Genomic DNA, 13,005 nt, shown 5'->3' with positions numbered 1-13,005 from the left:
CATTATTTTCTCACATAATCAGCTTCGAGCTACGTAGACGTATATTTCTACATGTATTTTTAATTCATTATCATAAAATAACCAAAGTATTTTATCATAACTTATATCGTCCGCGGTATAAAAAATTACAGCATTTTATTTCGTTTTTTCGTTCGCTATTACCGCGAGCTAGTTATTCTAATTGCGGAAGAAAGCTGTCCAAAAAGAAATATTAAGAACGGGATTTGAAAACAGGTTTAAATGCCGTGGCGACAAGGCAGAAGAATATTATGAATATAGATTTTATAAAATGCTTTATTTTATATATAAATCCATTTTTATTCAATCTGTATTCGCAAGAAGTTTTGATAGTCTTTTCTCTCTGACATGACATAGTTTTAACCGTAGACGTATATAATAGACTGAACGTTCTCTTATTGGAGAGAAGAATAAGGAAGATGTAAAAAGAAACAGAGATATGCTTGCTGAGACGCTTTCCTTATCTGATTGTGTAGTTGGTGGGGAGAAGGAAAGGAGAAACGGAAGGAAACAATCCTAACAAGCATATACATCTCTGTCCTTTAGATTTTGTCTACAACTCTCCAATGGCAATGTTCAGTCTATTATATGTAGAATACGTCTATGGTTTTAACAGATAATCTTCCAGAAAAAAAGTCAAAACAAACGTTATAAGTAAACTTAATATAGATCGACATATTTCAAAGATTGGAAATGCAGTCAATATTTAGATAAGAAAAGCGAGACTTGCTCGGCCGACTGCTTCGCAATGATATAGGAAGAGCCGACATATCGAAGGATGTCAAAAAATTACGTCACTATGAACGCTTGGGCCACCACAAGCCAGTTATCCCTGTGGTAACTTTTCTGACACCTCTTGCTGAAAACTTTTCAAGCCAAAAAGATCGATAAGGCGTGCTTTCGCAGTCTGTATGCGTACTGAACATCGAGATCAAGCCCAGCTTTTGCCCTTTTGCTCTATACGCGAGGTTTCTGTTCGCTGAGCTCGTCCTAAGACGCATCGTGATTCATCGAGTCTCTCACCCTTATGATAACAAACGGATAAATAACTTCCTCGCTGGGGTTTCTCCACGAGGGGTGAGACGGCTCCGTGCGGAATCACAGGCGATTCCCGGTAACGAGCAACGACTATAGAATCGTTGGCAGTGTAGAAACCAGCCGCTCGCCGAAATGTGTCCGCCCACGATCCGTCCGCGCACGCCTCGCTGATTTTTTTCACGAACCGAGGTGAGACAGGGGAGAAAGTTTTAATATCGAATGTGCGGATCGAGCGGTATGGAGTGGAACGAGGTGAGCGGGCGAGTCTTTCCCTGCTGATGTGCCGTCAGTAAGGCCCGAAGGCAGCCTCTAATCTACCTTCGACAAACTAAAGTTACCGATTTCCTATTCGTTGAGAGGTATGGCGAAAGGGGGAAACGTTCGCGTCCAAGTTTTCGGGCGAAACTCGCCACCCCGAGCAGATTTTTCTTATTCCCGACCGCAACAGTATGATAGAGATAATATTGCAGATGTAATATTAGATTTTACCTGCGACAAATTTGCATATAATTTTTCTCTTTTAGAACAGAGCGTATATAATATCGTACATATTTATAGAGTTGTAAATAAGATCACGTAGAGAAATAATTTAGAAAATGTTATTGACGATGTGTCGAGTCGCGTATACATTGATCTAATTTTATTACAACGCGATACGTTAGTTTTTAATGAGCACTTAACGATGTTTCTGCTTTGCGGAGTTGTCGATATCAATTATCAATTTGTCGCTTACAACACGGCATCAATTTAAAATTAGCAGTAAAACAAAGTTTATATTTATTTACGTCCTGAAACTAAATCCGCAGAAAAGTATTTTATTTTCAGTTTCTGATATTTTGCACAAATAAATATTATTCTCTAAATTTTTTCTCTACGGAAATATCAATCTTTCTTTATTGAAGAATCTAAAATATTTCTTTGTGTATTTTTAATATAAAATATATAATTCAACGCAGGGCGGCGGTGTGGTCTAGTGGTAGAGCGCCAGACTCGTAATCTGAGGAACCAGGTTCGAGTCCACTAGAGCCATGTAACATGGAAAAGTTTTTTTTCCGAAAAAACCGCGCCCCTCCGTGCAAGATGCGGAAAAAACTGGGCTCCGTCTTTCGGAAGAGACGTTAAACCGTTGGTCCAAAGGAGGAAACAGTAAGGTAGTGGATGAATTGGAGGTTAGGGTTGGGTACGTCCCATCAAAACGCCCTTTAAGGCCCCTTGGGGTATATAAAGTAAAATTCTTTATCCTTTATATAATTCAACGCAACACACTCTAAATGAGAGAGATGTAACAAATACTTTTTTTCCAATCATGCCTTTTTCAAATTATGTCCTTTAAAACTTTCGCTGCAGATATTAACAGTATTAATAAATTTATATTTTACATATGCATATAGACGTTATATGTTTCGTTTTAAGCGCAAATATTTTCTTTCTATTGTTACACGAAACGATAACAGCAGAAAGAAGCGCCGATCAAACTCGCAATAATCGATTTTTCGTCCGCAGCATATTTAATAAAGTGCCGCAATATTTAATTCTCTTTCACTCTTTATCGTCTATTTCAATTATCCTTCACCGCGATTTATCGCGACTTCCGTTATTTCACTTCCGTATATATCTTCGATAAAAACCAGAACGATTTTTTTTTACGACGCATCAGGCGAATAAACTTTCAAAATAATGAGTTTGTCGTGTTGAATTCTCGTTATGGTATTATCAATAAATAATAGACGAGAATACTCCTGTCGATGATATATATTTTTATTTTTCCGTCACGAATCAACATTCACTACACATATTTGTCCCCCAGATTGATTTTCCCGCATTGTTTCCTGTCTATTATCTCTTAACGAATATTCATCCAACAAATATCAATCGCTTGCAGCTGTTTTTCAATATTATTTTGCGCGCTGGCGTATGAAATAGCCATTTCATTTTTAAGCAACTTAAACGGAGATTCAGTAGTATGACCATTATATCGGTCAGACCACTAGGTAATATAATTCAGGCGTTATCTCTTTGCGTTTACAAAGTTTTTCGTGATTGTAATATACACATTTTTTCTTTTAATAAGAGAGTCAAATCTCTCGTTTATGTGTCATATTTATATCTGAATTTATATTTCAATCGCGCGCAACGTGCCGGATCTCCCCTAACAGCAATAAAATATTCTGTATATCTATAGAGTATACTAAGGATGTACTTAATATACTGAGAACAAACTTAGAATATTTTATACTTTATGATGTCCTCTGAACATTCTCAGAATATACATTTGCTGTTAGGGTCACTTATTAAATGTTATTTACGAACAAAAAAAGTCCTCCTACTTCTCTTATTCGATGTAGAATAGTAATAGTATAGTTAAATATCAATTTTAAATATATTTTTAAATATATTGTAAATATATAGCTCGGAAAGTATTCTTGATTTTAAACTGTTATCAATTTTTGTATTTCTATAATCTCTTAAAATTCGCTAACTCGTGTGTTTTGTAATTATAAAAAAACTGTATTCTTAACGGTATGTCATTATATAATATACGACTCGTCGTGGGATGTTAAAAAATACTGCCATTAAAAAATTTGGGAAACTGTATCCCAAAGAAATTTGCGAGCGGTATATTTCAACGTGTTTCTCTCAGCCCTCATGTCCCTACGCACACTACGCACGTACGCATTCAATATGCCGTCTTTTTCGTCTCCCGTCTCCAACAGCAGTTTCTCCCGACGTTCTAAAATGTTTACCATGTAATATACTAGGGAAATAGATTGTCCCTGCGGTGCTGGTAAATAAAATGGAAATATGCGATCGCTTGTGCGCTCACGTCCCTCATCGCCATCCGAGACGAGATTCAAAGAAAAGTTTCTCCGCAACGCCGACGCGGACGCGCGTGTCTCAGTTTCATCTTTTTTTTCCTCGTTTTCTGAATAAAACACTCGGCGCCCGACGTGCCGGGAGAGAATCATGATATTAAAATAATTTATGAGACTACTTAGTTATGACAGAAATGTCGCTGGATTCCAGTAAACGAGGTATCGCTAGATGAAATGAATGCATTTAGAAAAATTAAAGAAGATTATGCACTTCGCAGTGCCTCGCGCTGACAGATTTTGCAAAGAAAGATATATATAACAACTATATCTGTATAAGAAATTACTATTAATTTACGCAACAGTTAAAATTTGTACAATTAAGATTAAACTGACATCTGACACTGACTAATTTTCCTAAAGTCCACTGACTAAAGTCGTTAAATCTGAAAAAACACGCTTTACAATTTCGAGTTTATATAATTTCGACAACATTAAATATTGAAAAATAAAATTTAAACCGATACCTTATTGAGTTAAATAATATTTTGTTATTTTTAACTATCATATGTGTCAAAATTTATTATTTTAACTCAAAATTTTAACTCAAAACTCACAGTAGGTATTATTCTAACTCCATTGGTTTAGTTAAATTAACATTATTTTAGTTAAATTAACGATATATTGAGCATGAATAGTGGCAATCTATATAGGAATGGTTAAAAATGACTCAAATTAAGTATAATTTGACATTACGACTTTAATAGTAAATTGTATATATTCCACGTTATAAGAATTTTCAAAATTCTTTCTTCAAAATTTCAAAGTCTCAAAATATTAATGTAAGTGTTGTAGAAAATATGATTATAATATTGATAGGAAAATCGAAACGTTGCTATAAACACGCATCCTCAAGAAAACCGTCGACCCGTCGTCTTATTGTTGAACCCCGATCAATTCCATCGGCTATTTTAACGCCGCTATCCTCTCTCTTTCCCGCCCGCGTCTAACGTCCATTTCCGCCCGACGTTCCCTCGATCCTGCTCTGCATGGCATGCGCACTCCCTGTCCTTCCGCCTTCGCGCACATGGTCTTTCACCTGCCTATCAAATGAAGGAAATTGCGCACTGTGGGAAAATATTTGCTTCGCAACGTGATATATCCACGAAGATGTACTAGTCAAACGACAATAATTCACGCTGGATACGCGAACGGGAAATTATCCCGCGTTATCTTGCTTGGTCGTAATAACGCGGATTACAGTAATCCGAGGAAAGTGTCCGATCATAGTTTTTTCTCGCTAACAAGACGCGCGCGGACAGCTATACGGAAATTTTTATCGCGGACATGCTTTTTTCGAAACAAGAAAATCGTAAAAAATGTATCCGTAAAGAAGAAGAGAAGAAATTGTACAGAACCGGAGATGCGCTAAATCGAACGCGATATTTGCTTAATAAAAATTAAAAAAAAAATTGCTATATTCTTTGCCACTTTGAAGCTTTTAACATCGAATATCTTATAATAATAAATCGAGTTAAATTTTTACTTATATAGTAAAACGCGCAAAAAATTAAATTTAATAATGCTTAATTATACTCTTTTCTGGATTATTCGTCAATGCCGTTTGATATTTAATATTAAATAATTCTGTAATTAAATCTGTGCAATGTTAATCCTTAAATGTGCAATTTTTTGTAGCATTATTCAGAGTATTTTCTAAATAAATAATGACTATTTAAGGAATCCTAAAAAAATTCTTTTTTACTAATTTGACTCTTTCCCCAAGGGGAGGGTCCAGAAAGATCTTCCCATCTAAAAGAAAAAAAGGATTAGAAGACCCTTCACAGATTGCGTATTTTCAGCTTGAACTTCATAAGATAGAGTATACATCGAGTATCAAAAAATTACTTTGCATGCAAAGCTGCGCACTTAAGGGTTAATATATGCCTCAGTCACTAAGAAAAGCTTCTATTAAAAATATCATTAGCTGTTATATAGACAAAACAGTTAATAAATATAGCATTTACAACAAGATTTACTTAGAATTGAGTGAAAAAATAAATTTTATTACATTCATACGTCATCAAAACTTTACTAGTGAAGATTTTAATTTCGTTATCGAGACCTAGACCTTTCTATATATTTTTCTACAACAAATAACATCCGTTGAGAAAAGAAAGTGCGACGTTCTTGGAGAATGTTGTATAAAATTCGCGCATTTTCCTGTTGCAAAAGCCACGCAATAAAACTGAAAGAAGTTACCCGACGTATCGCGCAACTCGTAATCCTCTGAAAGCACTTGCCCATCGTATACATACAATCGCACCTCGACGTCGACGATTTCGCCAGTAAGCGCAAGGCCGATAAAGCAACGATGATGCCACGCGAGTACGGCAACTCCGCGGGGATTAACGGACGCGATATTTTTGCGAAAGGAAAAACATCGGACGTGGGTTTTAGAGGGCCATTGACGGACTCTTCTTATCATTCCGTGGCTGTAACCTCAGGATCGGGATGAATAGAGGAGCAAACCGGCGGAACGAACTTCTCATAAAGCTGGACGAACCAACGAAATAATATTGGGTTTCAGAATTTACCGAACATACAAAGCATCATGCAGTGGATATAGCTTATTATTTTTTATAAAAAAAAATTGATATTGAAAAAGAGAGAGAGAGAGAGAGATTTGTATGATAAAATTGTGTAGAAAATTAAACAGTTTTAATGTTTATCAAAAGTGTTATATAACTTTTTGTTTCAAAAATTTCTTTTTTAATAGAGAATTAATTTTACGAATTTGGAACTATAATCGTTAAAAATAAAATTCTAATTAAAAAAAATTTAATTAAAATCGTATTAAATTATACATGTAGAAGTAGAAATAGTATTACATCTTGTAACATTTCAAAACTATTGTATATTTCTCATACTCTAATTAGCTTAGAAAAATATAAAAATACTGCACTGTTAATTTTTTGTATTATTATTTCATTCTTTACTGTAATATTTTAGCTTATTGCGAATTTTTAACCAGTTTTAGATTTCTTTTTTTCTGTTTGCGTGTGCGATAGCAATTTATGTTTTTATTGAAAATTAATTATATATTGATGAGATCGACACGTATAGTCTTCCATTAGATGTTATAAAACTTTTAAAAAAATTTTAATTGCAAAAATTATCTTTTTAAAATATTCGCAATACTTCTCTCTCTTTTACGAAATAAATCTCTTACTTTTTGTGATATAACATGCAAAGAAGAGAGGTGTATTAAAAGCGCGGCAAACAAAGGCACAGGAGCACTCCGAGGTCGCAGAAACTCGGCGTCAGCTATCAAGACTTATATCGGTCGGTGATCGATAACGAAGGGTAATCGCCAAGGATAAGAATTTAGTGTTACGCAGAATTTAAGCAGATTTTACTCTTTGCGCAAGTAATTGTCAGTCGACGCGTAAATTAATCGCAGAAACCACTTGTGCCGAGTATGCAAAATATGCTGCTAATCTGATTTTAATCCTTTACACTGGATCGTGATAAAAGTAGTTCAACGCCGTTATCAAATCACTAATTTACATTAACTTATCGTGGCGATATGAATTATTTGATTTAGCTTACAACTGTGTATAAAAGAGCTTCAATAACTGCGCCAACAGGGCGCGATAAATAAACTCCATTTCCGACTTTCGGACAACAAAACGTATCTACCGATAAGCGGATAATCTCTATTTAACCAAGTGTTGTGAATGGATTTTATTCATTGCACTGATAATTGCTCATTTTGTCAAGAGACAATAATAAAATATGGAAATAACAATAACCAATGGAGTTTCTCCAAAATTGCAAAGTCTTCCGATTGCCGATTCGCTGAATAATTAAATCGATATATGTTACAGACGACGGATCGGTGAATAATCGAATTAATACATGTGGCAGATGGTCATTGACGAACACGGACAATTAATAAATGTGTAACGTGTATCGCGTCCATTCTGTCGCGCGTTATCACGAGCCCTATATCGTAACCGAGCTCATGGTATCGCCACGAAGGACAATATTTCTCCTCCCCGCAAAGCCGTCTGAGGTCAAACTTCCTCCGGCAAATCAACGGTGGCAATTAGCGCGGCATTTGGCAATTCATCGATATTCACGATAGCCGTCGTTAATTCGTCATTCGATACAGAGTCGCGATCGCGTGAAATATAAACGTTGAGCTATCGCCGCGCCCAAGTAACGAACAGGCGCGAACAGGGGGAGAAAAATCGCGCCTACGTTCGCGCTCATTAATCATTCCTGTCCGTTCACACCTTCGCGTGAGATTCTATCTTTTTTTTATCGTACTTTTCGGTTAGAGAACAGCCCCCACTTGTTTTTCAACGTGAAGACCGCACGGGCTACTCCCTCGAGTTTGTTTTGACCGACGCAATAAAGCCACGAGCCACTTTACGAAAACGGGGAAAATAAATTTGGGCGAGGAGACAAAGTGAATTTTTCCCGACACCAATCCGAGATATTCTTCACTTCGCAAAGCGAACGTAGAAAGTTTTTCGTGAAGTTCATGATCAAACTTTATAGGTACTCCTTGAATTTATCATCAGGCGACGCGACTGGCGCAAACCTTACAAAAGACACGCAATATATCTTCAATCCACCGGCCTCCTCCGCTATAAGAAAATCAGTTTTTTTTTCGTAAAACTTACATCGAACAGTTCTTAATATCGCCGTAATTTTTGACTTTGGAATAAAATATTTCATAACGCAAGTTATTTAATTAGTCCGTTACGCTTTAATATTTTTGCCGCGTCTCCCGTCGCGTGTGATGATTTTTACTCGCATTCCGTCGGAGATTAAATTACGACGGGGCCATATAACTATGAGAAAAATAACAGAGTACAACGAAAGAAATTTAGGACAGATGTCATCGCTGTATTCTATGGTAGTAATTACGCCCGTCTCGAATTGCTTCCCAGCTGGCGCAATAAACTTGGGCTCGTGTTTTGCAAGGGGATAGAAGCGGCAGATATATAAATCCGCACTCTCTGATTTGCGACGTTAATTTTCCCAAATCGATAAAATCACGGAAGTCGAATCTACGTTGTGATTATCAAATTAAAGTAGAATAAGTAGAGTTAAACAGTAATGCAGAGTCGGTGCTGAATGTTGAATCGAGACACTTTTCGTTTTGTAAGCACTATATGGATTTGTGTACAAGCATAGAAATCAAACGTAACGATAAAGCTGCTAAAATATAACACTTTTGTTTCGATTAATTATCGTTTCTTTGACTTATAAAAACAAGTAGTAGTTTGTAGTTTGATAGATTGCTTAACCACTCTGGCGTCGACATTATGTAATGCATTTAAAAGGTAACGTATATAGATATATTATTTCTTTAAAGATAAAAGGAACTAAATGACGTTGGAAATATGGCGTTCTGCAATGTTCTCGGACAAATAATAAAAAACAACTTGGGTCCGACTGCTTTTTAGCAGGTTATTTCTAATGTTGCTAAAAAAACGACAGGTATTCGCAAAACGTTTTCATCGCGGTCCCGCGACGGGAGTTATCATCGTCTATAAGTAGCCTGCACAGTCATCGTAATAAGACCGCGTTTGAGATTTCAAAGAGGTAAATTCAGGAAGCGTATAGTAGCAAAGTAACTTTTATTAGAATGCGCAAACCATAGAAACGATATTAACTATATATTCCGCTATATTCTCTTGGCTATCTTAAAGTAGAACTCAACCTTACGATAATATTTAATTTTCATCTTATTTAATATTTAAAGAAAGCCAGAAAGAAGGAATAGAGAACACGGCTATAAAAATAACTTATTTAGCAAGAAAATCTAAATAATAAATTCTCATAAATGCAAATTTTACTATATTATTTATGTTGTCAAATTTGAGAATTACAATATACACGAAAACTCTTTATAAATGATAAATCTAAAGTTGTGAAATCTGTGCGAAAATTGGCAATTTATCGTATTATATCGCGTTAATACTGTTAATAAAATCTTCCTCGGATGAAATAACAAGTTCAATTACGTTTCCTCGCGAGAATATAACCGAAGGTTGAGGTCGCACGTAGAAAATCTCCAGGGAGGAACAAACGATTGAAGCAAGTAGTAAATAGACGATATGGTCAGACATATCGCGCGAGTTCATCCACTGCTTTTACCTATTTAACTGCCAAACTGCCGCCGCATCTCTCGATCTTCTTCCGACTATATTTCATCCGGCCAGCAATCTGTGGAATCACTCAAACCGATCGCACGACTCGATAACACTTGCGTCACTCTAAAATCTACCAAACTACTCGCGTAAACCGTCCATCGGCCGCGCGGATCTAACGGTCGATATCGCGATCGTCCGCCTCGATATTTTCGCTCCTTTCGCTTCGGCGTCCGCTCCTCGCGAAATTCTCTCCCAGCGCGGATTTTCGATCGCCGATTTCTCGCGATTTAGAGATCTTTCTCCGAGATTTCGGTGCGCGTTCGTGGGCCACGAAAAACGTTTCGACGAATTTGAAAAATCAAGCGCTTGCTCGTGTCCGGTGCGGCACCTCGACGTTCGCGACGAAAAGCAGAAGAGATAGCGAAAGAGAGCGAAAGAGAGACAGGGATGAAGAAAGACAGAGAGAAGGAGAGCCGGCGAAGCCCCGAGGGACGATCGAGAGGAGCGAGAGAGAATCGTCCCGGACGCGTCGCGAGTGACGAGCGCACTGAGGATCCGGGCGTCCCGTGCGATTGCAGCCGCATGCGCGATGCAGGACGCAGACACGTCGCCGCGGCTCTCCCGATTGTGTCCTGCTTTCTGTCCCGCCAGCGCGCGGATCCCTGACATTCGCAGATCGTCAGGGATCGCGGGACGGGCACGAGAAACCCGTGGATGTACGGTACGTGCTCGGTGAGTCTTATGTTCGACGCGAAACGGATGGATAAATCGAGACAAGATACGCGACATGCGACGGGAGAAGGGACCGTACGTAAGCTGGAACTGCATTTGAGGGCTTGAAAACGACGCGTTTAAGGGCTTTACTCTTATGTCAAATAGATAATAGACTGTCGATAATATTGAGTTTCCTTAAGGAATTTGTTCAGCTTTTATGCATTAAATATTTTATATATTTTATCAATTTATATGTACATCGAAAAATAAATTACAGAATGTAGAGCAAGTTCGTGCAAAATATCTCCAATAAAAAAGTATTTATTAAAAAAAAAAAATCATTCAAAGCTTTCGTCTAAGTCATTATAGTGATCTTCTTAAACAAAATAATTTGTATTTAAAAACATACACACAAACTCTTGTCAACTGTGATTTTTTGTTTAATAATTGAATTTCAAAAAAGTACTTTTTCTTATTGAATATTTTGGGTTTCCGCGCGTTTGCCTTCAGATTCGCTACTGTACTTTTCGTCATCACACACACACATATATATTCACACCAAGATATTGGTAATATTATTTTCATATTCCCCAGCTGTGCCTCGCCGATAAAAGGACCGAGTTTGCGGCTCGTCCGAAGACTGCCGTCGAGGAAATTTCTCCAGCGTACCATGAAGAAGATCCGAACTCGGGTCAGCCGAACTGTTTGCGAACCGTTCCGAAACGATAAGGGTCGTTGGTACGAGAAATTATTCCGGGCGGATAGTATCCTTTGACTTGCACACATCTCGTCGTCGATATTCTATCTTTCATCATGTTCCCGGAGAAACATGATGAAAGACATTTGGACGTGCGGATTATTACATTCGTGTATTACGCAGTTACGTATGTATAATCAATTTAAGAAGACGAAATTTATCAAAGAAATTATATTTAAAATACTCTACAGCAAAGATAAAAATTTTCACTACAAGACGTAAAACGCAATAGCTGTATAAAATCGTACTGAAGTTGATTAATCAATGTAGCAGATATCTAAATTTAACGTACGTTTATTAACACTAACTTCGTCATTTAGCTTTCGTATTTTAAGCCAATGCATCCCTTTTCTTCTATCAAAAATAATTGAATATCACCGAATACGTTTTGCGTAATTTAGGATTAAACTGTTATCCGAACATACGATTAATGTGCTGGTATTTGTGAAAAGTGATTATTAATTATAGAACATAAAATGCGGAATAAATCTAATGCCGCGAGAAACGTCCGAGCGAGATTTAAATTGAAGTGCCGGAAAACGAGGGGGGAAAAAAGCTTCTCGTTCGTTCGCGTTCAAAACGAAAATAATGAATGCGTACTCGCGCGCGTTTGTATTTTTCAATTTTCAGATTTAATTCGGAGATTCTTGAACAGCGAGATATTCAAATCCCCTGATTTTGCGCCGTATCTTAATCCCTATATTTGAGCTTGCTCACGTTGTAAATGCCCGTGCAATATACGCAATAAAGTAAATAAAACATTCGTAACTTTTCTATATTCACTCCTCGATGAAAGATATAGGGGTGGAATGCCCTTTGAATTTTTATTTGATTGCGTTTAACGAAATCCTAGAGTACCGTATCCGCACCTACATATATATATCCTCGTATAAATCGCACGCTGTACGTTTCCGGTTTCCGCACGTATCAATGTGACAAAGAGTGACGTTAACAGTGCATCGCGGTATCGCCCACAAAGAGTCACATTCATTTAATTGGTGGGGTGCATCCACCGGTAATTACAAACGATTATCATTTGCATTACGTAAACGTGCGTTTGACCCAGCGTCGCAAGATATACATTGTGAAAACGACGTTGCGTAAAATATATAAATTATGCATGTGTGCATATGCGCATGGTATATCTTGCAATCTAAATATATTATGAACTAATTTGCAATCATCTTTGTTCTACAATCTACATAATAACTGTTTTTTTTACTCTTATTTATTTTTGTATTTATTACAAAATTACAAATAAGCAATGAGAAATGATTAATAAAATTCTCATGCATTTCTTACATTTATCTACATTATAAGTATAAAAATACATCTTTTAATTTATCCCGTTTAATATATTAATTAAAATTAACTAAATTATGCGTAACTCTACACCGTTTTGCAAATAAAATTGAAAATTTCCAATTTATTACGTTCGAACCTGATCAAAATTTGAGTCCTGTCTCTATTATACGCTCGTGTCGTTTAGTACACG

At 36.8% G+C, this 13,005-nt stretch overlaps 1 protein-coding gene across 1 annotated transcript in view; it reads right to left on the bottom strand.

The window, feature by feature from the left end:
* Positions 1–10,598, bottom strand: part of LOC143906524 (octopamine receptor Oamb-like) — a 41,208-nt gene extending 30,610 nt beyond the window's left edge. Inside the window, exon 1 of the mRNA XM_077422664.1 lies at positions 10,044–10,598. The gene's annotated coding sequence lies outside the window, so the exon portion shown is untranslated. The remainder of the gene's footprint in view (positions 1–10,043) is intronic.
* Between the last annotated feature and the right edge of the window lie 2,407 nt (positions 10,599–13,005).

The sequence above is a fragment of the Temnothorax americanus genome, unplaced genomic scaffold (assembly GCF_048541705.1).
Source record: "Temnothorax americanus isolate GAGA-0224 unplaced genomic scaffold, ASM4854170v1 Scaffold72, whole genome shotgun sequence".
Taxonomy (NCBI): domain Eukaryota; kingdom Metazoa; phylum Arthropoda; class Insecta; order Hymenoptera; family Formicidae; genus Temnothorax; species Temnothorax americanus.
The sequence above is the reverse complement of the archived record's forward strand: the minus strand, read 5'-3'. Positions and strand labels throughout refer to the sequence as shown.